At 38.8% G+C, this 27,665-nt stretch overlaps 1 protein-coding gene across 1 annotated transcript in view; it reads right to left on the bottom strand.

Annotated features, from left to right (window-relative positions):
• MORC1 (MORC family CW-type zinc finger 1) overlaps positions 1-27,665 on the bottom strand; it is a 314,151-nt gene that overhangs the window by 253,679 nt on the left and 32,807 nt on the right. Inside the window, exon 2 of the mRNA XM_055085704.1 lies at positions 2,090-2,170. The gene's annotated coding sequence lies outside the window, so the exon portion shown is untranslated. The remainder of the gene's footprint in view (positions 1-2,089; positions 2,171-27,665) is intronic.

The following is a 27,665-nucleotide window of genomic DNA, read 5'->3' as shown; positions in this document are numbered from 1 at the left end:
CTTGTTCCATTGATCTATGTTTCTGTTTTTGTGCCAGTACCATATTGTCTTGATTACTGTAGCTTTGTAGTATAGTCTGAAGTCAGGGAGTCTGATTCCTCCAGCTCCGTTTTTTTCCCTCAAGACTGCTTTGGCTATTCGGGGTCTTTTGTGTCTCCATACAAATTTTAAGATTTTTTTGTTCTAGTTCCGTAAAAAATGCCATTGGTAATTTGATAGGGATTGCACTGAATCTGTAGATTGCTTTGGTTAGTACAGTCATTTTCACAATATTGATTCTTCCAATCCAATAACACACCATGTTCTATTTTATAATTACCCATTCCTAACATTTCATGCTAAGAATAATTCTGTTCACCATAAGCCTTCATCTCAGTTCCTCCATAAGGTCATCCTCACCCCTTTCCAACAGATAAAACAACCTGTAAGTGCTTTTGATGAGTGATTAAAATGAATATTAAAATAATAATTTTTAACTAACTTTATAAAAGTGATTATGTCAAAGAACTAAAAGTTAAAAGGCATCCATGCAAGAAACTCCTTAAAATGAAAGTCTGTGATTCTTAAATATTTTTAACATGCGGCTGATGAAGTATTTTCTATATGACCTCAAGGTCTAAAAGGAGCCACTAGGAAAAAACGATTTGATGAAGTATTTTGTTCACATGCAGTTTCATGGGAATTATATGATGATGTGGTAGGATTAAGTATAATATTGATTGGTAAGACCAAATGATATGTTTTTTCATTTCAACTTTATTGAGGTATAATTGACATACAAAATTGTAAGATTAAAGTGTACCTTGTGGTGATTTGATATAGGTATACATTGTGAAAGAATTCTCCCCATCTAGTTAATAAACACATCACCTCACATATTCATCTTTTTTTTTTTTTTTGGTGTGAACTTTTAAGTTCTACTCTCTTAGCAAATTTCAGTTGTGCAACATAGTATCATCAACTATAGTCATCATGTTATACATCAGATCATCAGAACTTATTCATCTTATAGCTAAAAGTTTGTACCTGTTTACCAACCTCTCCCTATTTCCCCCACCCTCCACCCCTGGCAACCACTTTTCTACTCTCTGTTTTTATGTTTGACTTTTGTTTTAGATTCCACATAGCCAAACCATATTCTTAAATAAAACAAAACTAATCTATGATTAAGTCCCACATTTCTTTCTTTTATATCTTTCTTTCATCATCCCTAAACTCAAGTCTAGTTCCAATCTTTTTGGAATATTTTGCTTATTTTCTCCTTGCTCCTGTTAACTCACAGTGTGTGGTGAGGTAACTGCAAGGCAAGGAGCTGTGTTTAATCCTTTCTTTGCATGGTTTGACCTGGCATTCTGAAATGCATAATTTCACGCATAGAGACAAGCAGAATGACTCAAGCTAATATTAAATGCAAATTTTTAGCCGGTTTCTCAGCATGCTAGGTAGTAAAATCAAGGATCTACAGGTTGTAAGTGAATTTAGAGGTCATCTATTTCCTTGCAACTAACAGCATACTTAGGAACCAGCAGCATCAGCAGCATCCGTTTGTTCAAAATGTAGAACCTCAGACCTCATCTCAGACCCTCTGAATCACTCTGCCTTAACAAGGTCCCCAGGTGATTTGCTTACTTGCAATATACCACCTCTGATTAAGTGGCAAACCAGCTTCTACTTGAGTGTGTGCAGTCACAGGAACTCATTCTAATTCCTTCTTCCTCCAAAGCATTCTAACCAGTACTTGAGATTCATTTGGAAATATTACTTTAATGGTAGCTTTCTGTTGCTCAAATGAATCACTTGATTCCACATGTATTACTCCAGGATTTGTAGCCAAACACAATATGAATTTTTCCATTCTTATTTTCCAGTCTTCTTTATATGGTGCCTCTACCCTAACAAAATTGACTACCTTAAAAGGACCCTAAAAAAACTGATGTACCTGTGTCACATAACAATCCTAGCAGTCAGTTCTGTAGGTATCCTGTTCTGTATCATTCTTCCTCTCTAGAACCCTATTGCTCTGCTTGTGTAGATTCTACTCACCCATGAAACCCCACCTCAGTGCTCTCCAGAGGACAATCCGACTCACCTGTACTTCCAAAGACATTCACTGGAGCAGGGCCAAAGGACCAGTGCCTTACTGATGTGTTCCATTTAACCTGTATGGGGGCTTTAGAAAATGAGAATTTCAGTGACTTTAAACAGGACATGCACTGTCTACTTTGACCACAGTCCTCACTTTTTGTATCATCCTTAAACAGATTCATACATTTACAATACCAACTTTTCATTTAGCATCCTTTGACTTAGTAATTCTCCCCTAAATAGAGGGCTCCTCCAATGCTCTCAGACCAATTCCCAAATTATACACAATTTTTCTTTCCACATTTAATCTTTTGACCACACTCTTTCACCTGTATTAGTCTGCATAGGCTGCAATAACAAAATACCACAGATTGGATGGCTTAAATAACATAAATTTATTTTCTCAAATTTCTGGAAGCTAGAAGTCCAAGACTGAGGTGCTGTCGGGGTTGGTATCTGGTGAGACCTCTCTTCTTGGCTTATAGGCAGTCACCTTCTCATTTTGTCCTCACAGGTCTCTTCTCTGTGCATGCACAGAGAGAGAGAGAGATCTCTGGTGTCTCTTCCTCTTTCTATAAATGACACCAGTTCTATCAAATTAGGTCCCACCTTTATGACCTCATTCAGTTTAGTTACCTCCTTAAGGGCGCTATCTCCTACTATAGTCACAGGGGTTAGAGCTTCAACATATGAATTTGGCAGGGGGGTGGGGGGGCATAACTCAGTCCATAACATTATCAAAACACACTTGTGGGCTTCCCTGGTGGCACAGTGGTTGAGAATCTGCCTGCCAATGCAGGGACACGGGTTTGAGCCCTGGTCTGGGAGGATCCCACATGCCGCGGAGCAACTAAGCCCGTGCGCCACAACTACTGAGCCTGCGCGTCTGGAGCTTGTGCTCCGCAACAAGAGAGGCTTCGACAGTGAGAGACCCGCGCACTGCGATGAAGAGTGGCCGCCGCTCGCCGCAACTAGAGAAAGCCCTCGCACAGAAACGAAGACCCAACACAGCCAAAAATAAAATAAATAAAAATTAAAAAAAAAACACACTTGTATCCTGAAGAATCACAAATGATATTGTACAAAGTTCCTCTATCTTTATCATCTAAGGAGTTTATCATCTAAGAAAATCATGCAGACTTGCTAGCTGAACTGAGGGCAGTATCAGGGCTGCCTTCTACACCAATAGCAATTCACAGAAAACAGAAACAAGCTGGTTTCAGCTTAGTTGCCACTGACATAGAGACAGCAACAATAATACCTGCTCACAGAGGGTTTGCTATGTGCTAGACACTGTTGTAAGCATTTTTACATATATACAGTTATAGACTTTTGGCTTCATGACACCATATGATAAAAGTACTGCTTATATTGTTCCCGTATTACTGATGAGAAAACTGATACATGCTAAGTAAATGGATTGTCTAAAGTTACACATTAGAACATGAATGGCTGGGATTCAAGACCAGGCTGTTTGGCTCCTAGGTCTGTGCTCTTGGCCACTAAACCATAATCTACTTCTCAGCAATGGAGACAAAGGGATGGGGTGGACTTTATTGGAAAGGATTACTGCACAGCCCCAACATAAATGTATATTCAATCATAAATATATATTCATCTCACATATATTTAAGTAGTAATCGGTATTAAAAGTTTAAAAGTACATTCATTGATAGACCAATTTATTGTCCAAACTTGAAACTCTGGGTAAAATGAGGGTGCTGTTCATAATTATGCTAGAGCAATAGGAGTAAACAGAGTATCCCAGGCAAAGCAACATGTACAGTCACACTATTTATTTGGCCTCTACCATATGCCAGTACTATGCTAACAACTATACGTATGTAATCCTTATAAAATCCCTCTAAGGTACGTATTGTTATCCCCATTTTACAGGTGAAGAAACCGAGGATTGAAAAGGTCAAGTAACTTGCCCAAAGACACAACTAATAAGTAGTATAGCTAGTATTTAAACTAGGTCTGTCTGAATCCGAAACAGTGCTCTTAACTAGCACCCAATATCACTTTCCTCTTCCTACAGATAGCAAACAAGTTATGGATGCTCAAGAAAATTCTATCTGATTATAAATTCAGGGAAATTATTAGGTATTTATTAGGCTTAGAAATTTACTTGTCTGAAGAAAACGCTAAGCAGTTTTGCAATTTGGGGCTCATCACAGTCATACAAAGTTATCTGCAAAGAGAAAGATCAGAAAGGAAAAAAAAGTAAGATCTTTGTGAGTTTTGGATCAAACTTAATAAGTTACATCTGTTCATTCATTCATTAACTCCTCAGTTATTGTTGAAGATACTGAGAATTATACCCTGAGGAAATTTATATTTCAGTTGGAAGAAGAAGATATACACAAGAAATTTAAACAACAGACATATTGTATCAGGAAGGAACATGTTTAAATGTCAAATGAGAGTCGTAGGCAATAATGCTGGATGTTCATAGGAGGATAAGTTCATTGTAAGTTGATGAGGTCAGGGAAAGTCTCATGGAAGAATTACATCTCAAGGGACGGCCTCTTATGATTTGCTACTCAGTATAGCATGCTTTCCCTGTTTTAATTGGTTTTATCATTGTTTAGGTATGGTAAGGCCAACAAATCAGGAGATGATTGCCACTGAAATGATAGTTTGTTACTCATAGTTCCATGGAGATGGGGCATGCCACGTCATGGAGGCCCACAGGGAGAAGCACCAGGGTCAGTTAGGAGACAGAGGGAGTAGGGGAAAACATGGACCAGAGTCTTTATTAGGTTTCCATGGGAAGAAATGAGAGAGACACAGTAAGCAGGCTTAGGACTGGCTAGGTTAAATAATTTCAGTGGGTTCTGGGGCATAGGGGCTGTCCCTGGTTGTCTGGAAACCTGTCCCTGGGCTGATTAGGCTGGTGGATAGTAGCCCAGGGTGTGAGGACCTGATAAAGGAGGTGACTAGGCATAGCTAGCTCTGGATTGATTGGTTTACATTTGAAAGGTATCCTAATGGATGAGTTGTTTACTATGTCTTGGAATTGGCTAGCCCTGAAAGGAACGGTCCCTCCAGGGTCAGCAAGACCCCAAATGTCAAAGCATCAGAATACAGAAAATAAAATACATGGTTAACACATTTCCTAAGAAACTCAGAAGTGTTTTTGTCTTAGTCTGCAACAGGAACATTTGTACTTTCCATAGGAGGCTAAGGGAGGGAAATTTGAACAATCTGATCATCCTGCAATAGTACCTCCAGCTTACACTCTTAAAGATAACAGTGCATAAGGGCATCACGGGCACAAAGGAAGATTAATGGGAAATCCAAAGCTACTGATAAGAAAGTCCTTCCCCATGCATTTCTCTCTTTTCCTAGAGTAAAGCTAGAGATGCTCTCTAGAGATTGTATATAGGCTTTATCAACCAAGATGTTCACTGATGACAAAACTGGTAGACTTCTACTGGACTGTCACATAGATGGCTCTGAGTTTAGCAGATAGGGCATCTCTTCTAGGGTTTTGACTGCTTTGCCAAATTCCTGATTTCTCAGGAAGAAAAGTCAAAGTGCACCAGCAGTCTGGCCCATTTCCTCTCAAAAAGCTTGAGAAGCACTCACTGGTTTGCAGTGGAGCATGAGTGCATGCATAAGTACATAGGTACACACGAGCATACACATGCACACATGCATGCACATTCAAAACAGCAGATGACAGAGTACTTCGACCTAGATCCCAGTCAATACATGTCTGAACCACAAGCAATTTTCTCCCCTTTCAGTGTGACTGGAAGCCTCACATTGTTATAGGCAGTTAGGGAATGTGGTGAGGATTTACATAGGTCTTTGTTTATTTAAGGATCACAGGCAAAATCTTAAACAGGGGAAAGAGGACAAAGGCATGGATAATTTAAAACAGCAAATAATCCAGAATCCATTTTTATAATGCAAAATTACTATTCAAAACTGATTTCTGGTTTCTGGTTCTCCTTGACTGCCAGTGCACTCAAAAGAATGAGTTGCCAAGAAGTTGACTGAAAGCTCTGTGTTGCTGAATCAAGCTGGCTTGCTCACTGTAGGTGGAAGGGAAGGATCTTGAGCCATTTCATTTAAAGATCCCCAGTTGTCACTATACAGAGGTCTTTTCTCTTGGTGTGTCAGATTTCCCAATGTCCTAACTGGGGAGGTAGGTGCAGGTATAAACTTAGTTGCTGGGGTTCTGGGACGCAAGAGGGAAAGAGGAGCTGAAGAGATGCACTGTTCAATATAGACTAGTTTTCTTTATTCACCAGTTTTCAGATGGGATTCCTCCTACTCCAACCAACTGTGATCATTCTCCACTCTAGAAAGTAAACTTCTCAGCTTCCTTGACAGTGAGGGAGGGGAAGCTGCCTGACTGCTTGGGCTGGAGGAAGGAACCCAAGGTATTAGCTGTTCCTTGAGCAGAATTTCAGTCAATCCCATTTCCAACTGTATTTGCACTCTTGCCTCCAGACATACCTGCTGAGTCTGTTGAACTTCTATAGCAAGATTCAGCTTGCTTCTTCTTAGTTTCTCTCACTGCAAGCACCAATGTCTGCTAAGACAATTACTACACTGATCCATTACTGTCCCAGTTGTAAACTTCTCTTGTCTTCCCTTGAATGCTGTCATCACCTCTCTTGTTTGCTAGGTTCATGATATTTGAGAGAGTGAGGGATAGGACCATCTGTTAAAGAGGGATGAGTTAATCATACTCCTCAGTTCATGACACGTCAACGTTGTTTTCCAAGACAAGGGTCTTCTCTTGTATATTTTTAATATGTATATTTATTCTCTTCTATCCTTCTCCCACTCCCATCTCTTTACCATCTTTTTCTTCAAAGGCAGTGATACCTTGTAGGTTTAATGCATATGTTTTCATTTGACTTCCTAGAAATGTGTATTTTTGTTTCATGTATATGAATTTAAACTTATACATATGGTACTGTGTTATAGTTCTTATTCAATTTCTTGCCTTTTTTCCAGCATAATGTTTTTAAGATCCAACCACATTACCATGTTTATATCTAGTGATTTGTATCTTTTCTTATTTCTTTTTTTGGTAATTCCTTTAATCATGGTTCTATCGATTAGAGTTCCATATTATTTTTCTTTCTTTTTTTTTTTTTTTTTTTTTTTTTTTTGCGGTACACGGGCCTCTCGCTGTTGTGAGGTCTTTTCTCTTGGTGTGTCAGATTTCCCAATGTCCTAACTGGGGAGGTAGGTGCAGGTATAAACTTAGTTGCTGGGGTTCTGGGACGCAAGAGGGAAAGAGGAGCTGAAGAGATGCACTGTTCAATATAGACTAGTTTTCTTTATTCACCAGTTTTCAGATGGGATTCCTCCTACTCCAACCAACTGTGATCATTCTCCACTCTAGAAAGTAAACTTCTCAGCTTCCTTGACAGTGAGGGAGGGGAAGCTGCCTGACTGCTTGGGCTGGAGGAAGGAACCCAAGGTATTAGCTGTTCCTTGAGCAGAATTTCAGTCAATCCCATTTCCAACTGTATTTGCACTCTTGCCTCCAGACATACCTGCTGAGTCTGTTGAACTTCTATAGCAAGATTCAGCTTGCTTCTTCTTAGTTTCTCTCACTGCAAGCACCAATGTCTGCTAAGACAATTACTACACTGATCCATTACTGTCCCAGTTGTAAACTTCTCTTGTCTTCCCTTGAATGCTGTCATCACCTCTCTTGTTTGCTAGGTTCATGATATTTGAGAGAGTGAGGGATAGGACCATCTGTTAAAGAGGGATGAGTTAATCATACTCCTCAGTTCATGACACGTCAACGTTGTTTTCCAAGACAAGGGTCTTCTCTTGTATATTTTTAATATGTATATTTATTCTCTTCTATCCTTCTCCCACTCCCATCTCTTTACCATCTTTTTCTTCAAAGGCAGTGATACCTTGTAGGTTTAATGCATATGTTTTCATTTGACTTCCTAGAAATGTGTATTTTTGTTTCATGTATATGAATTTAAACTTATACATATGGTACTGTGTTATAGTTCTTATTCAATTTCTTGCCTTTTTTCCAGCATAATGTTTTTAAGATCCAACCACATTACCATGTTTATATCTAGTGATTTGTATCTTTTCTTATTTCTTTTTTTGGTAATTCCTTTAATCATGGTTCTATCGATTAGAGTTCCATATTATTTTTCTTTCTTTTTTTTTTTTTTTTTTTTTTTTTTTTGCGGTACACGGGCCTCTCGCTGTTGTGGCCTCTCCCGTTGCAGAGCACAGGCTCCGGACGCGGAGGCTCAGCGGCCACGGCTCACTGGCCCAGCCGCTCCACGGCATGTGGGATCCTCCCGGACCGGGGCACAAACTCGCGTGCCCCGCATCGGCAGGTGGACTCCCAACCACTGCGCCACCAGGGAAGCCCTATTTTTATTTCTTAAAACATACCTATATTTCACTCTACAATCTCCAGTTTTAGGGGTTTTCTTAATGGAGCAAGAACCTGAAGATGTTTTTCAAACAATTCAAGTGCAAAATTATCCCAGATTTTCCTAACTGCTCAGATCTAATCCAAGGGTAATTATTTTTGAGGTTCTTTTTAAAATTCCTTTCCTGAATATTCTTAGTTCTTATTGAGAAAATAATTTTCTTTCAAATTCATATTTTAATAAGTATGGCAAAATGTGATCAAATTAGATCATTGCAACAACAAACACAACTAGCCTAATCCGGTTTGAGTGTAAACACAACAGGATCTTGATAAATATACAACTCAACTCAAGAGAGATGTATGTCAGCATAGTAGAGAACAGTGACTATGAATTATGAACACAAGCATTAGTTTATAGAGAGTCCTCTAAGAAAATGTCTACTATAGTTTTTGTTTGCTTGCTTGTTTTTGAAAACACCCAATTTAATTCCTTTTTGTCTAATTTATTTAGGTTCTATTGTGCTTAAATAAGAGTAGCTCCATAACAGGACAAAATGGAAAAAACTTAAAGGTAGATGTCTTAAAAGCTGAAAGGAAGATACAGGTACTGTTGTGAGATTATTTATTCCAAATATGTGGTATCAAAGTTCTATCAAATCAAATCTCCTCTTTCACATAGGACTTAAAATGGGATAATGGGGAACTTCCCTGGTGGTCCAGTGATTAAGACTGCAGACTTCCACTGCAGGGGGCACAGGTTCAATCCCTGGTTGGGGAACTAAGATCCTGCATGTCACATATGCAGCCCCCAAAAAACAAAAACACAAATAAATAAATAAAGTAAAATAGGATCATGGTTGAAGAACAACTAAAGAGATGTTTGAGCCGAAAAACAAATAATACAAGGCTCTGGGTTGTTTCTGACCATCATCCACCCAGGCAGATTCATTTTCCCAGTCTGTGTTCTCAGTGGCAGTTCCAGTACCATCTCAGGTGAATCCTCATGTTTTTCCAGAAAAATTGTCCTTAAAATGCTACAAAGGACCTCTCTTCCACGAAACATAAAACATTCTATGGACATTATCTCATTCTCTCTTCAAATGTCTTCTACAAGGGATAGGTAAATGACAAATTGATGCTCTATTTTACAAGAAAGGAAACCGAGGCTCAGAATAGAAATTGGTTATTCAGAGACCACACCACAAAGGTGACAGGAGTTGACTGACAACAGTCTGGTGCCACTTTTTATGGAAACTCCTCTTCTCATTCCACTAATAAAAAAGCAAAGGGAAAATAGACACATGGATAAAGTTAACCACATGTGTAACACTGGTGTCACAATCCTTATTGTTTTAATCTAACATGACTAATCTAAGAAGTGTTTATTGAATTAATGTTGAAGGCTCTTTTTCTCCTAAGCCTAAAGAAGACATTACTTTGTTGCTGTTTTTAATTGACACTTGGAAAACAGAAATACATATAGCTGATTCACTTTGTTATACAGCAGTAACTAACACAACATTGTAAAGCAACTATACTCCAATAAAGATGTGAAAAAAAAAGAAATGGAGTGATAAAGCACAAATTAATAAATAAACCAGTAGCACATGGCACATGGCAAGGTTTTTATTTTTCTTGTGTTTTAGCACCCTAGGATATTTCTTGTCATATGGAACTTTTATCTACCAATGATGAGCTAGCAAACAACCACCCAGAAAGGGCACAAAAATTTAAATTTCAAAGGCAAAGAAAATATAAATGAAAAATAATCATCCTACCATTTCCAAGAAATTTTTATTAAATTTTACACTTAGGTCAGGTCTTAAAGGAAATTTGCAGCAAAGAGGAAGCAAATATTTATACTTGTGGTCTATTCAAAACCAAATTGAGATAAAATTAAATAGAAATCAAATCTATTTTCATGTGTATCAGGAGCCTCAGTTTGAATCTAAACTGTTTTTCTTCAGATTCACTCCTCTTGGCAGAACTGAAGACTGTGTTTCAAGAATCCCAAGAGCCTATCCAGATAAGCCTGAAGACCTCTACTCTGGGAGGAAGGGGCTCCTCGTCCTAAGGGAAGACCCATGTAAAGTGCTCCCTTTAGGTGGAAGAATAATGGGACAGGGTGTGAGAGGATGCCGTCTCCCTCCAATGGCAAGTCAGGCACTAAGACCAGAGGCAGCCCAAGGTCATGATGGCTGGAAGCAGAGCCATCGTCTGCTGTGGCAGTGACAAATCATCGCCAGATGAGACTCATTTCTCTATGCTTTTGATTCCCATCATCATGAAAAATACAAGATTTTAATAAGGTTGCAGAACAAATGGAACTGATTTATAGTTCACAGTTACATAGTTCATATTGTGCATTGCTATATTTCCCATTTCTAATTGTTGCATTTTGTTTTCCTTCTAGGACAAGAGTACACAAACTCTATAAAGGGATAGGCAGCAAATATTTTAGGCTTTCTGTGTCACATGGGTCTGTGTAGCAGATTCTCCTTTGTGTTTTGAGTTTAAAACCTTTTAAAAGTATTAAAATCATTCTTAGCTTACTGATCAAACAAAATCAGGCCATGGGCTGACCCTTGCACCAGGACACTGGGCACTTGTGGAGCGTGTCGTGATAGTCTGGGGCTTGGTGAGCCTCCTTTCTACCTTACCTCCTCCCTCTTCCACAATTATGACTCTTGCTTGGTTAACTCGTCCAGGTGCCTTTCGCCAATCTTAGAGAATCATATCTGAGACACTGAGTTGTGATTGAGACTAAATAAAGAGATAATTCTGCTTTACTGGAGACTTAGGAAGAAATGCCTGTCCTCCGAGATCCAGAACATGGTGACGAGGTGCAGGGGATTCTCTCCATTTCAGGTAAATATGGAAATATGGACACCACACAGCGGCTCTTAACAATGAGCTGACCGGCATACAAGAATCCTACAGAAGAAAGGAGGAGACACCTGAGGCTCTGCAGGTGTGCCAAGACTACAGATGCCCACCTGGCAAGCCCTGGCTATGGATCTCATGCTAGAAATTAAAATAGAAAGGGAATGAAATGACAGATGTCACATGGGAGCTAGCAGAACTGTGTTTGCAATCACATGTAAGACCCCACCTGGCGACATCTAGAAAAAAAGGCAGCAGGAACTTTTACAGGAGGGTGGGGTCAGAGCCAAAGAAACACTCTTTCCTATTGTTAGTGTTAGCCTATTTTATATTTTAATTGCCTGGAGAAACACAAGTTTGTCAGATTGGTTCTGGTGTAGTTTCCTCTCACAGAAATGGAAGCAATCGTTTTCAAATAAGAGACTAGTGTTGAGATCAGGAAACCAATGTGCTGGTCTAGTCATGCCACTCAATAGCTGCATAACTTTGGAAAAGTCCCTTGGTTTCTCTTGGCCATGGGTTTGTCCCTCCATATAGTAAGGGGTTAAAACAAAAATGTCTAAGGAATCTTCTCATTTTAAATGTGTTATGTAATAGCTTAATATTAAGCCATTAATTAATTAACAGTTATTTATTAAATCACCCATCATGTTCCAAACAGGGTGCTAAGTAATGAGGCTACTGAGAGAGAGTCTTTTCCCTTAAGATCTCTCTAAAAGTAAACTAATAATTACAACACAGGTTATTAAAAGTTAGGATAGAGGTACACCCTCGTTGCCACCCTGGTTGTTAGAGGACAGAACCTTCCGTAGAAATCAGAACCTAGGCCAGAGCTCCTGTGTTAGCATTTCATTGAGGAACAAGGAGAGAAGAAGGGAAAACAAAGGTTTTAAGAAACACAGCTAAAATTTTGGTCACACTAGACTTCTCCAGAGAGCTGTATGGACACGTCTGTGCTTTAGAATAGTCTGAATGCGTTTAGGGCACGGGGAGGAAGAGATAGGAATAAGCCTGTCTCTCACTGGTTGAAGTTCATACTGTAAAAGGAATCCCCTGCCTTGCATTTCTGGATTATATGACCTCACCCCAGGGCCGGAGCGTCAGAACCCAGGCCCCACCGCAAGGTGCTTCATATGACTCTGAAGTGGTTGGGGTAGCTGAAACTCAGGGGGCGCAGTGGGTCAGGCTCTGAAACCAGGGTCTTTGCAGTGCCATCACGGTGGGTGTGATGGAGCCATGCCAGAGCCAGTCCTCACCTGGCAAAGGCTGAGAAAGATGGCATGTTAGGAGTTGCGGTGATGGTAGAGGAGGGTTCTCCTCTAAGCAAGTGACTGAGGCCTTTAAAGTAGGTGAGTCCCAGTGAATCTGGAGAGGTGCAAAACTTGGGGCCAAAACAGACTAAGGCAGAGTTGAAAAGGCTGCCCAGAGGAGGTAGGTGATGCTTGAATTGCTGCTGGAAAGAAATAAGGAATTTCCTGGTAGACAAGCTAGAGGTGAGCGAGAGGTTGTGGGGGTCAAGGGGATTGGTAACAAGCAGTTTTCAGAGTGAGAGAATCGCATTTGCAAAGGCATGGGGTGTAAAAGGATATCAACAGTCTAATGAGCTGCAAGCATCACCTGGGTGGAAATGGTGGTGCATGAACAACCAGAAGCCTCTTCATTCTGAACAGCCATTCTACCATCACTAATTACCAACCAGAAACTGAACCTACATGGGGCAGGCAAAATGGGACAGATTTTATTACATACAAATGTCATGTTGGAGAAATGACTCCTTGTCATCATTTATTTGTCAATCAATTCATTGAACAAATATTTGTTTTATGCCTACTGTGTATAAACCATTTTATTGTACTCAAGATTTAGACCACAGAAGGGAAGTCTGCATTCTACATAAGCTGCTTCCTTTAGATATTCTGACCCAAGGATATTTCCAGTGACTGCTCTTCAATCTTTTTAATTTCCTCTGTCCACAGTTTTAATGATCATGTGAGATACATATAGATTTAATCCCCATGTTTTCCTGACAGGGATTCATTAATTCTTTATTCTATAGCTAACACTCTCATATCGTGCCATCTATGAAATGAGAATGGCAATTTGTTAATTAAATATTGACTCTTGGAGTATTTTTAAACACTGACACATTCAGTCATGAACAGACTACTGCTCTTTTCTTGTCTCTGAGCAATGATAACACACATTCAATTGTTGTTCCTTCTAAGAAAATGTGTAAAGGGATTTTTATTCACAACTTCGAATGTCATCATTTGAATTCACATGAAGAATATTTCAGTGAGCCTTGAGGTTTTGTGGTGTTTTTTTTTTTTGGCTGTGTTGGGTCTTTGTTGCTGTGCACAGGCTTTCTCTAGTTGCAGCGAGCGGGAGCTACTCTTTGTTGCAGTGCACAGGCTTCTCATTGCAGTGGCTTCTCTTGTTGTGGAGCACGGTCTCTAGGCTCATGAGCTTCAGTAGTTGAGGCACGCAGGCTCAGTAGTTGTGGCTCGCAGGCTTAGCTGCTCCGTGACATGTGGGATCTTCCCGGACCAAGGCTGGAAACCATTTCCCCTGCACTGGCAGGCAGATTCTTAACCACTGCGCCACCAGGGAAGCCCGAGCCTTGAGTTTTTACTAGGCCATTTGTGCTGCTGGATTTAGACGTCTAGGGATGAAGCAGAGTTGGTATGCCCACCATGACTCACTGTCCTTCCTCTGCTCAGGTCCTTCCTTATTTACTGGGCTTAAAGGTCATGGCTCATTATTATTTTTATTTTTTTTGCGGTACGCGGGTCTCTCACTGTTGTGGCCTCTCCCGTTGTGGAGCACAGGCTCCGGAGGCGCAGGCTCAGCGGCCACAGCTCACGGGCCTAGCCGCGCCGCGGCATGTGGGATCTTCCCGGACCGGGGCACGAACCCGCGTCTGCTGCATCGGCAGGCGGACTCTCAACTACTGCCCCACCAGGGAAGCCCGTGGCTCATTATTGCAACACTTTTTTGTATACACCCACAACTCCTTACATGTTTTCCCAGTCTATTCTTCTGAAAAACATCTCCAATTCTGATTAATCCAACTTTGCTTACTCCACACCTGTACTTGTGCTGTTGGTGGGAAAAAAACACACACACAACTGTGCTGACATATCTCACTTTAAATTTCATGACCAGTAATCTCTCACGTGGGCCTTTGGCACTGCCTAGAAGGTAAACTATACTTCCCTTATCCTTTCCTTCTCTTACTTTTCTAGACAGGTATTTAATACTCTCCCCTTTTACAAAGCTCAAGTATCTCCTCCTCCATCTTAACTCTTGGTCAATGGCTTTGGTTTCTATTTCTCTAAGGCAGTAGAATCAGTAAGAAGGAAACTACACACTCCCAACCACATCTACCAGCCTACTTGCATACATTCACACTCCTCCTGTTAAACAAGGTATAAATTGTCTGGACTCCTATATAAGGACAATCCTTTACTTGTCACTGAACCCCATCCTCTTCATTTGCATTCAAGTATATCATTACAACCATTCTCTTTCCTCTCCCCTGCATTATCAATTTTCACTCTCTCCATAGTTCCTTCCCATCAGCCTATAAATCTGCCTTGTTTCTCCCACTTTAAAAGAAAAGATAAAACCTCTCTTGACCATATTCTCCTTCCTCTCCCTCTCACATTTCTGTCCCCATTAACCCCATTCCTCTCCTCCCACTCACCCATAAAACTCCATGTGGGTTTTTGCTCCCCAAGACAGTCAAAATAATTCTTGTCATGATCACCAATTTGTAAGTCTGATGGCCAATTCTCAATTCTTATTTTACTGAACCCATCAGCAGGATTTAACTGAATTTATCACTTCTGCTTCATAAGGCATGTTCTTTACTCGTTTTTTCGGACATCGAATTCTCTCCCTACCTCACCGACTCCTCTTTTTCAGCCTCTTTGGCTGATTTTTCACATCTCTTTGACCTCTAAATATTGGAGTGCTCCTGCGTAAGTCTTTCTCTTTTCCATTTACATAATCTTTCTAGGGGACTTCATCCTGTCTTGTGGCTTTAAATACCTTCTACATTCTGACAATGTCCAATTTCTACCTCCAAATTGAAACTTTCCCTGTAATTTCAGATTCATATATCCAACCACATATTAAACATTTATATGTTGTTGTCTAAAGGGCATCTCAAACTTAATATATCTACAACTTCTGTTCTCTTCCTCCACTCCACAACTCCCTTGACTCCCTTGACCCCATCCTTCCTATGTTGGTAACTGCCAATGCATTCTTCCAGTTGCTCAAGACAAAGGCAGTTCAGTAATCATTATTTTTTAATTGAGATATAATTCACCACCATAAATTCACTCTTTTAAAGTATACAATTCAAAGGTTGTTAGCATATTCACAAGGTTGTGCAACCATCATCACTATCTAATTCCATTTCAATCATTCTTTTTTGTTTTGTCTTTTTGTTGTTGTTGTAAGGGTATTTTTAGAGAAATGCAAATTAAAGTCACAGTGATATACCACTACCCACTTATGAGAATGGCTAACATAAAAAAGAGTGACAACACCCAATGTTGGCAAGGATGCAGAGAAACTGAATCGCTCATACGTTGCTGACACACATGCAAAATGAGACAGTCACTTTGGAAAACAGTTCGGTAGTTTTTTGTTTGTTTGTTTGTTTGCTGTTTCAGTCATTCTTGACTCCAATTTTTTACACACTATACATTCAATCATCAGCAATTTTGGTTAACTTTACACTCAAAATATATCCAGAATCTAAACATTTCTCATCATTTACACTGTTATAAAATTGTCATATGTCATGAATATTATAGAAATAGTGTCCTACTGGGCTCTTTGCTTCTCACCCTTGTTCTCCTCTCAACAAAGCAGCCACAGGGAGCCTATTAAAAACCTAAGTCATTTTAACATATTAAATGTTCCTAACCATGAATATGGGATATCTTTCTGGTTTTGGTATCTTTTTAAATTTCTTTCATCAATATTTTGTAGTTTTCAGTGTGCATCTCTTTTACCTCTTACTGTATTCTTAAGAACTATTTTATTCTATTTGGTGCTATTATAAATGGGATTATTTTCTGAATTTTTTTTCAGATAGTTTGTTATTGGTGTATAGAAACAGCTGATTTTTGTATGTTGATTTTGTATACTCTAACTTTACTGAATCTGTTTATTACTTCTAACAGTTGTTTTGTGGAGTATTTAGGATTTTCTATATATAAGATCATGCTTCTGCAAACAGGGATAATTTTACTTATTTCTTACTGATTTAGATGCCTTTTATTTCTTTGTCTTGCCTAATTTCTGGCTAGGAATTCAAGTACTGTGCTGAACAGAAGTTGTGAGAGTGAGTATGCTTACCTTATTCCTGATCTTAGTGAAAAAGCTTTCAATTTTTCACTGTTGGATACGATGTTAGCTTTGGGCTGTTCATAATGGCCTTTATTATACTTTCCTTCTGTTCCTAGTTTGTTGAGAATTATTTTTTAATTGAGGTATACTTGATTTACAATGTTGTAATGCTGTGTTAGTTTCAGGTGGACAGCAAAGTGATTCAGATATATATATATATTCCTTTTCAGATTCTTTTCCATTATAGGTTATTGCAAGATATTGAATATAGTTCCCTGTGCTATACAGTAGGTCCTTGTTGTTTATCTATTTTATATGTAGTAGTGTGTATCTGTTAATTCCAAACTCCTAATTTATCCCTCTCCCCCCACTTTCCCCTTTGGTAACCATAAGTTTGTTTTCTATGTCTGTGAGTCTATTTCTCTTTTGTAAATAAGTTCATTTGTATCATTTTTTTAGATTCCACATATAAGTTATATCATATGATATTTATATCATATTTTTATTTATTTATTTATATTTATTTTTAAAATAAGTAAAAGGCAACTGTGCAAAAAAAAGAAAGAAAACTTCTGTGGAAAAATTGGATATCCACATGCAGAAAAATGAAATTGGACCTTTATCTTACACCATACAAAAAAATCAACACAAAATAGATTAAAGACTTAAATGTAGTACCTGAAGTTGTAAAATTCAAGAAGAAAATATAGGGATAAATCTTCACGACATTGGTCTTGGCAATGATTTCATGACACCAAACACACAGATAACGAAAACAAAAATGGATACATCAAACTACAAAGCTTTGAAAAGTATAGGGAATAATCAACAAAGTGAAAAGCAACCTACAGAATGGGAGAAAATATTTGCAAACCATATATCAGATATGGGGTTAGTTTCCAAAATATATAAGGAATTTCTAAAACAATAGCAAAAAATTAATAACAGAATTTTTAAATGGACTAAAGACTTCAAGAGACATTTATCTGAAGAAAACATAGAAATATTTTTTTTTTTTTGCAGTACGCGGGCCTATCACTGTTGTGGCCTCTCCCATTGCGGAGCACAGGCTCCGGACGCACAGGCTCAGCGGCCATGGCTCACAGGCCTAACCGGTCTGCAGCATGTGGGATCTTCCCGGACCAGGACACGAACCCGTGTCCCCTGCATCGGCAGGCATACTCTCAACCACTGCGCTACCAGGGAAGCCCACAAATAATTTATAGATATATGAAAAGACGCTCAACATCACTAGTCATCAAGGAAATGCAAATCAAAACTGGAATGAGGTATCACCTCATACCTGTTAGGATGGCTATTATCAAAAAAACCAAAAGACAAGTGTTGGTGAGAATGTGGAGAAATTGGTACCCTCATACACTGTTGGTAGGGATGTAAAATAGTGCAGTCACTATAGAAAACAGTATGGAGATTCCTTAAGAAAGTAAAAATAGAACTACTGTATGATTCAGCAATCCCTCTCTGGGTATTTATCCAAAAGAATTGAAATCAGGATCTCAAAGAGACATTAGCATTCCAATGTTCATTGCAGCACTATTCATCAAAGCCAAGATGTAACAACCTAAATGTCCATCAATGGATGAATGGATAAGAAAATGTGGTATATATATTCAACAGCATATAATTCATACTTAAAAAAATAAGGAAATTGGGCAATATGTGACAACATGGACAAATTGGAGGATATTATGCTAAATAAATTAAGTCAGTCACAGAAGGACTAATACTGCATGATTCTACTTATATGAGGTATCTAAAATAGTGAAACTCATAGAATCAGAAGGTAGAATGGTGTTCACCAGGGGCTGGGAAGAAGGAGGAAATGGAGAGTTGCTGATCAGTGGGCATAAAATCTCAGTTATGCAAGATGAATACGTTCTAGAGATATGCTGTACGACATTGTCCCTATAGTAACTCTATTGTATTGTGCATTTAAAAACTTAAGAGAGTAGATCTCGTGTCAGGTGCTCTTACCACATTTTTTTTAAAAAAATGAATGTAGGCTGGTAGAAGTGAGATCTCACACATAGAGCATAAAGTGATTACAATTTCTTCAGATTGAAAGCAGACCAATAAGTACCAAAGCTCCAAAAATTTTTCTTTTGAAGAGTTTTAGCATAGCATGATCTTTTTTAGAAAAATCTAAAAAGTCATAGGAATCTTTTAGAAATACACTATATATGAAAAGAATATACATTTTATAAATTACCTTTAATTTCATATTGGCACTTTATTAGTCTGCTCAACTATCTTGAATACATAATATGTGCCAGGCTCTGTGCAAAGAACTGAACAAAATAGACAAGGTTCCTGCCTTCATGAGACTTATAATCTAGACTGGTGTTGATTAATAAATATGGTAGCTACTACACACATGTGACTACTGAGCACCTACAATGTGGCTAATACAAATTGAAACATGATGTACCCAGGAGGCTCCTCAGGAGACTGGAATGGAAGATCCATCTGTCTCCTTCTCCAAATCCAAGAAAAAGAAATCTTTTTCCAAGGAGGAGCTGGTTAGTAGTGATCTTGAAGAGACAGCTGGCAGTGGAACTCTTCCCAAGAGGAAGAAATCTTTCCCCAAAGAAGGACCAGTTAGTGACCCTGAAGAGTCAGGAAACAAGAGTGTCTCCAAGAAAAAGAGGAAATTCTCTTTCAAGGAGGAGCCACTCAGCAGTGAACCTGAAGAGGTTGTTGCCAGCAAGAGTAGTGGCTCTAAGAAAAAGAAAAAGCTCTGAAAGCTATCCCAGGAAAATTAGAATGGACATTTCCTTATTGAGGCATAACTTGCAGAGATATTTCCCAACCCATCCCCTATAGCCCAATAAAAATAAAAACAAAACAAAGAAACAAAAAGAAATGCTATAAGTGTAAAATGCATTCTGAATTTCAAACAATACCAAAAAAAGTTAAATATCTCATTAAATTTTTATATTGATTCCCTGTTGAAATAATAATATTTTGGATATAATAGGTGAAGTAAAAATATTTTTTAAAAGTCATTTGTGTTTACTCTTTTGTCATCTACCTGTCTTCGTCCTTTACCCATTTTTCTACTAGTTTGTTGGTCACTGTTTTCTTACTTATTTGTAGATGCTCTTTAGGCAATGAAGCAAAGAATCTTGGGGAAAAAATTAAGTCCAATTATCTCAATACTCTTCAAAATCTGCCTCTGACTTTCCTTCCCCTCAGAGTAAAATCTAAACTTTACAGTTTCTGTGTAATCCTGTGTGATCTGTGTGATCTGCTCCTCCGGTTCTCTGACCTCCTCTCCCACCACCCTCCTGCTGCTAATATGTCCCAGCCACATTAATCTCCCTGCTATTCTTCAAACATGCTAGCTATCCTCCTAACTCAGCCTGCCTGAATCTCAATTCCATCAGGTAGCCATATGGCTGCCTCCCTCACTTCCTCCAGGACTCTGCTCAAATGTCACCTTAGGCATGAGTCCTTCACAGACACTTTATGTTAAATAACATTTACCAGAACTCCCAATACTCCTAGCCTGCTTTATTTTTTTCCATAGTACTTCTTCCCATTTGGCATAACACCTATAATCTTATTTATATACTTATTGTCTAACTCTTCACACCTAGTAAGTAAACTCCATGATGGTAGGGACTTTGTCCTAAAATAGTGCATGGCACGTAATAAGCACACAATATTTATTTGTTGAATAAAAGAAAAAAGGAAGAGAAATATGAACCAGCGTGGGGGCGTGGAGGGGGAGATAGACTAAGCAAAGACACAGACACTACCTCTATACCAGGAGAACTGAATCTGGGGATGTTTGTGAGGAATTGTGATGGGACTGATGGAAAAAAAAAAAAAGCAGTTTAAGTAGTATAAGGAAATGAATATAACTGATTGCATACTGTGGTAAATAAATGCCAAAGAGAGAGAGAGAACTCATATCTGAAAATGTTTAGCGAATACCATAATTGGCATAATAATGGCTCTTCATCCAAGCCTATTCAGTCTTTATCCCACATGTCCTAGATGGCCAAGAGAAAGGTAACAGAGGCTGGATGAAGAAGGAACATATTCTGACTTTTGGATACTTATTTAATTGTGAGACAGCAGTTTTTTGATTGTGCTATCTATCCTGCCTCCAAATATACAATTCGGCACTCAGGGTTGTCTCTGGAAAGCCATCTCCTGAGTTGCTGGGTATTCAAGTGTAAAAAAGATAAACTGGCATTGAGAAAGGAGAAATTTCCTCTAGAAGTTCATGTCTTAATAAACGAGGGCTATAACAACAGGAAAAATCTATTTCAAAAATTAAAATCAGAAGAAAGAAGAATTTTATGCTAAGAAGGAGGGGGGTCAGAAGGGAGACTGGCCAGAAACAAGATAAACTATAGAAAAACAATCACGATTGTGTGAATCATTTCCAGAAGTATGTGAGTCAAAAGTGATGTGCACGTCTGAAGAGCTAGGCACCTGCAGAGGAATCCTTCTAGAGCAAGGAAAAAACAATATTAATAAAAGTTTATATTTATTGAACATTTGCTATGTGCCAGGTCCCTCCATAGCCTTTTATCCATGTTAATTCATTTAATTTTTACCATAGCCTTATCAAGTAAATATCATTATCTCTGAGAGACAGAGAGATTAAGTAACCTGTCCCAGGTTACATAATTACAAAGTAGAACATCAAAAGAAGAAAAACACAAAGTTTCTGAATTGTAAGAGGCAATAATAACCCAAAAATATTTCTTTAGATACAGTTGTGACATAAGACCTGCTGCATGAAATACTCTGTGCCAGGTGCCAGAGGGGCAATGATTAAGAAAGAATATGCAGGAGACTGGCCAAGATGCCAGAGTAGGAAGACCCCAAGCTCATTTCCTCTCATGAGCACACCAAAATCACAACTATCTGCAGAACAACTATTAATGAACATGACAAGAACCTACCAGAAAAGATCTTCCTAAACTAAAGACATAAAGAAGGAACCACAACAAGATGGGTAGGAGGGGCAAACCCTCGATATAATCAAGTCCCTCATCCCCAGGGCGGGTAACCCACAAACTGGAGAAAAATTGTATTGTAACGGTTCTCCCACAGGAGTGAGAGTTCTGAGCCCCACATCAGGCTTCCCAGTCCAAGGGTCATGCACTGGGAAGATGAGCCACTGGAGCATTTGGCTTTGAAGGACAGCAAGCCTTAAATTTGGAAGTCCCAAAGGACTGGGGTAAATACAAACTTTACTCTTAAAAGATGCACATAAAATCTCACGCACACTGGGACCCAAGGCAAAAGCAGTAATTTGATAGGAGCCTGGGCCAGATCTCCATGCTGGTCTTGGAAAGTTTCCTGGAGAGGCAAGAGTGGCTGTGGGTCATCTTGGGGACATAGACATGGGCGGCAGCCATATTTAGGAATGTTATACCATGGGAATACTGATGTGGGTGGGTGCCATCAGGGTATCCTCCCTCTAGCTCATTAGTGATAAGACCTGGCCCCACCCAGTAGCCTTTAGGTGCTAGTGCTGGGATGCCTCAAGCCAAACAACTAACTGGACAGAGACACAGCCCTAGCCATAAGCAGACAGGCCACCTAAGACTTCCTGAGCCCACAGGCACCTCTAGACATGCCTCTAGACTTGGCCCTGCCCACCAGAGGACCAACGCCCAGCTCCACTCACCAGGGGGCAGGCACCAACACTGCTCTCCAGGAAGACTGCACTAGCCTCCAGACCAGCCTCACCCACCAGGGGGCAGACACCAGATGCAAGAAAACCACAATCCCACCACCTGCAGACCCAGCCTGCCCCCAGCAGGCCAGACCCTACACTGGGACCAGCTGGGCTCCTAGTTGGCCCACTAAGAAGCCAACACAAGTTTCTGGAAACCCCAGATCCCATACCCAACTGTGTCAGGAACAAGCTCCCCACCCTACCAGTGATCTGAGACCAGTCCTGGGATCCATGGGGCCTGCAGCCAGATTCCAGGACCTGTCTCTGCCTGCAAGTCATCCAGCACTAACTCTAGAACCTGGTTTCAACCACTGGTGGGTGGAAAACAGCCCTGGAGTCATCTGGACCCTGATTCCACCCACCAGTGAGCCAGCACTAGCTCTGGAGCTGCCTGGGAGTCTGCAGTCAGCCACCTTGTGACCTGGCCCCACCAGCCAGCAACCAACAGCATGTGCACAAGGCAGGGCCTGGCAACCAAAAGGGCTAGAGGACAACAAAGCCTACCAGACCACCCACACAGACAACTGACCACAACAGAAGGACCCACACAGTCCTCTTATGAGGAACTCACAGAGCATATAGCTTGGGTTATGAGAGGGGAGTGCGATTCTGAGATGCAAGGGACATCTACAGAAAGTCATTTCTCGAAGGTCAAGAAATGTAACTAACCTACAACATACATAAAAATACAAATAGCAAATGAGACAGCAGAGGAACATGTTCTAGATGAAGGAACAAGATAAAACACCAGAAAAGCTAAGTGAAGTGCAGAGAGGCAATCTATCCAGGAAAGAGTTCAGAGTAATGATCATGAAGATGATCAAAGAACTTGGGAGAAGAATGGATATACAGAGTGAGAAGTTAGAAAGTTTTTAACAAAGAGTTAGAAAATATAAAGAACAACCAAACAGAGATGAAGATACAATAACTGAAGTGAAAAATACACTAAAAGGAATCAATAGTAGACTAAATGTTACAGAGAAATGGATCAGTCAGCTGGAAGACAGAGTAGTGGAAATCACTGCTGCTGAACAGAAAAAGAAGAAAGAATGAAAAGAAATGAGGACAGTTTAAGAGAGCTCTGGGACAACAACAAGCACACTAATAGTCTCATTATAGAGGTTCCAGAAGGAAGAGAGAGAAAGGGGCTGAGAACACATTTGAAAACATAATAGCTGAAAATTTCACTAATCTGGGAAAGGAAACAGTCACCCAAGTTCAGAAAGCACAGAGAGTTCCATACAGGACTAACCCAAAGAAGAACACACCAAGACACATAGTAATTAAAATGACAAAAATTAAAGATAAAGAGAGAATATAAAAAGCAGCAAGCAAAAAGCAACAAATAACATACAAAGGAATTCCCATAAGGCTATCGGCTGATTTTTCAGCAGAAACTCCACAGGCCAGATGGAAGTAGCACAATATGTTTAAAAGTATGAAAAGAAAAAAACAACAACCAAGAATACTCTACCCAGCAAAGCTCTTGTTCAGATTACATGGAGAGATCAAACACTTTTCAGACAAGCAAAAGCTGAAAGAGTTTAGCACCACCAAACCAGCTTTACAACAAATGTTACAGGAGCTTCTATAGGCAAAAAAGAAAAGGCCACAACTAGAAACAATAAAATTACAAAATGAAAAAGCTCACTAATAAAGGCAAACATACAGTAAAGGCAGGAAATCATCCACACACAAAGCTAGTATGGAGGTTAAAAGACAAAAGTAGTAAAATCATCTATAGTCACGATAAGCAGCTAAGGGATACACAGAACAGTTAGATGTAAAATATGGTATCAAAAACAGTACTCTTGAGGGAGGGAGAGTACAAATGCAGGGTATCTAAAATGCATTTGAAATTAAAACACCTGGAAACTGCAAACCAAAAATCTATTAATAGATATACACACAAAAAAGAAAAAGGAATCCAAACATAACACTAAAGATAGTCATCAAATCACAAGAGAAGAGAATAAAAGAAGAAGGGGGAAAAAATCTATAAAAACAAATCCAAAACAATTAAGAAAATGGCAATAAGAATATACACATTGATAATTACCTTACATGTAAATGGACTAAATGGTCCAACCAAAAGACATAAAGTGGTTGAATGGATACAAAAACAAGACCCATATATATGCTGCCTACCAGAGACTCACTTCAGATCTAGAGACACATATAGATTAAAAGTGAGGGTATGAAAAAAGGTATTCCATGCAAATGGAACTCAAAAGAAAGCCAGAGTAGCAATATTCATATCAAAAAAAATAGATTTTAAAATAAAGACTGTTACAAGAGACAAAGAAAGATACTACATAATGATCAAGGGACCAATCCAAGAAGAAGATATAACAACTGTAAATATTTATGCACCCACCATAGAAGCACCTCAATACATAAGGCAAATATTAATGAACATAAAAGGAGAAATCGACAATAACATAATAATAGGGGATTTTAGCACCCCTCTTACATCAATGGACAGATCATCTAGACAGAAAATCAATAAGGAAACACTGGCCTTAATTACTCAATGACATCAGGCCAGATGAACTTACTTGAGTATTCCATCCAAAAGCAGCAGAATACACATTCTTTTCAATTGTACAGTAAACATTCTCCAGGATAAATCACATACTGGGCCACAAAACAACCCTCAGTAAATTTAAGAAAATTGAAATATCAAGCATCTTTTCCTACCACAATGCTATGAGACTAGAAATCAACTACAAAAAAAAAAAAAAAAAAACTGCATAAAACCCCATAAACACATGGAGGCTAAACAATATGCTCCTAAACAACCAGTGGATCACTGAAGAAATCAGAGGACATAAAAAATAGCTAGAGACAAATGAAAACGAAAATACAATGATACAAAACCTATGGGATGCAGCGAAAGCAGTTCTAAGAGGGAAGTTTATAGCAATATAAGCTTACCTCAGGAAACAAGAAAAATCTCAAATAAGCAACCTACCTTACACCTAAAGGAACTAAAGATAAAAGAACAAACAAGCCCCAAAGTTTAGAAGGAAAGAAATCATAAAGATCAGAGCAGAAATAATTGAAATAAAGACTAAAAGAACAAAAGAAACAATCAGTGAAACTAAGAGCTGGTTATTTGGAAAGAAACAAAATTGATAAACCTTTAGCCAGACTGATCAAGAAAAAAAGGAAGAGGGCCCAAATCATTAAAATCAGAAATGAAAAAGAAGTTACAACCAACACCACAGAAATACAGAGGATCATAAAAGACTACTATGAACAACTATATGCCAATAAAATGGACAACCTAGAAGAAATGGAAAAATTCATAGAAAGGTACAATCTCCCAAGGAACCAGGAAGAAATAGAAAATATGAACAGACCAATTACTAGTAATGAAATTGAGTTAGTAATTTTAAAACTCCCAACAAACAAAAGTCCAGAACCAGAGGGCTTCACAGGTGATTTCTACCAAACATTTAGAGAAGAGTTAACACCTATCCTTCTGAAACTATTCCAAAAAATTACAGAGGAAGGAACACTTCCAAACTCATTCTGTGAGACCAGCATCACCCTGATACCAAAACCAGACAAAGATTTCACACAAAAAAAGAAAATTACAGGCCAAAATCACTGATGAACATAAATGAAAAAATCCTCAACATTCTCAACAAAATATTAGCAAACTGAATCCAACAACACATAAAAAGGATCATACACCATGATCAGGTTGGATTAATCCATGGGTCACAAGGATGGTTCAACATACACAAATCAATCAATGTGATACACCACATCAACAAAAGAAAAGACAAAAAACACATGATCATCTCAATAAATACAGAAAAAGTTTTTGATAAAATTCAACATCCATTCATGATAAAAACTCTCACCAAGGAGGTATAGAGGGAACATATCTCAGCATAATGAAAGCTATTTATGACAAACCCACAGCCAACAAAATGCTCAATGGTAAAAAAGCTGAAAGCCTTCCCACTAAAATCTGAAACAAGACAAAGATGTTCATTCTCACCACTTCTATTCAACATAGTATTAAAAGTCCTAGGTACAGCATCAGACAAGAAAAAAATAAAAGGTATCCAAATTGGAAGGGAATAAGTAAAATTGTCATTATACGCCAAGGACATGATACTATACATAGAAAACCCTAACAAGACTCCACATAAAAACTACTAGAACTGATAAACAAATTCAGCAAGGTAGCAGGATACAAGATTAACAAACAGAAATTTGTTGCATTTCTTTACACTAACAATGAAATATTAGAGATGGAAAGTAAAAAAAAAAAAAAAAAAAAAAAAAAAAGTAACCCCTTTTAAAAATCACATCAAAAAGAAAAAAACCTACTTACTTACAAATAAACCTGACCAGAGAGGTGACAGACCTATATGCTGAGAATTAGGAAATTAAAGATGATTCAAAGAAATGGAAAGATATCCCATGCTCTTGGATTGGAAGAATGAATACTGACATATACATCAATAGAACAGAATAGAGAGCCCAGAAATAAACCCACATACTTATGGTAAATTAATCTACAACAAAGGAGGCAGGAATATACAATGGAGGAAAGACAGTTTCCTCAATAAATAGTGCTGGGGAAACTAGACAGCTACATGTAAAAGAATGAAATTACAATATTCTTTAACATCTAACATTCACAAAAATAAACTCAAAATGGATTAAAGATCTAAATGTAAGACCAGAAAACTATAAAACTCCTAGAGGAAAACATAGGCAGAACACTCTTTGGCATAAATTGAAGCAATATTTTTTTGGATCTGCTACTAAAGCAAAGGAAATTAAAGCAAAAAATAAATGAATAGGACCTAATTAAACTTAAAAGCATTTGCACAGCAAAGGAAACCATCAACAAAATGAAAAGACAACCTACTGAATGGGAGAAAATATTTGCAAATGATAGGACCAATAAGGGGTTAATATCCAACATATATAAACAGCTCATACAACTCAACATCAAAAAACAAACAACCTGGGGCTTCCCCGGTGGCACAGTGGTTGAGAGTCCGCCTGCCAATGCAGGGGACGTGGGTTTGTGCCCCGGTCCGGGAAGATCCCACATGTCGCAGAGCGGCTAGGCCCGTGAGCCATGGCTGCTGAGCCTGCGCGTCCGGAGCCTGTGCTCCACAACGGGAGAGGCCACAACAGTGAGAGGCCCGCGTACAGCAAAAAAAAACAAAAAACAAAAAA

The sequence above is a fragment of the Physeter macrocephalus genome, chromosome 1 (genome assembly GCF_002837175.3).
Source record: "Physeter macrocephalus isolate SW-GA chromosome 1, ASM283717v5, whole genome shotgun sequence".
In the NCBI taxonomy this organism is placed as follows: domain Eukaryota; kingdom Metazoa; phylum Chordata; class Mammalia; order Artiodactyla; family Physeteridae; genus Physeter; species Physeter macrocephalus.
Note: the sequence above shows the minus strand (reverse complement) of the source record. Positions and strands in the feature narration are given on the sequence as shown.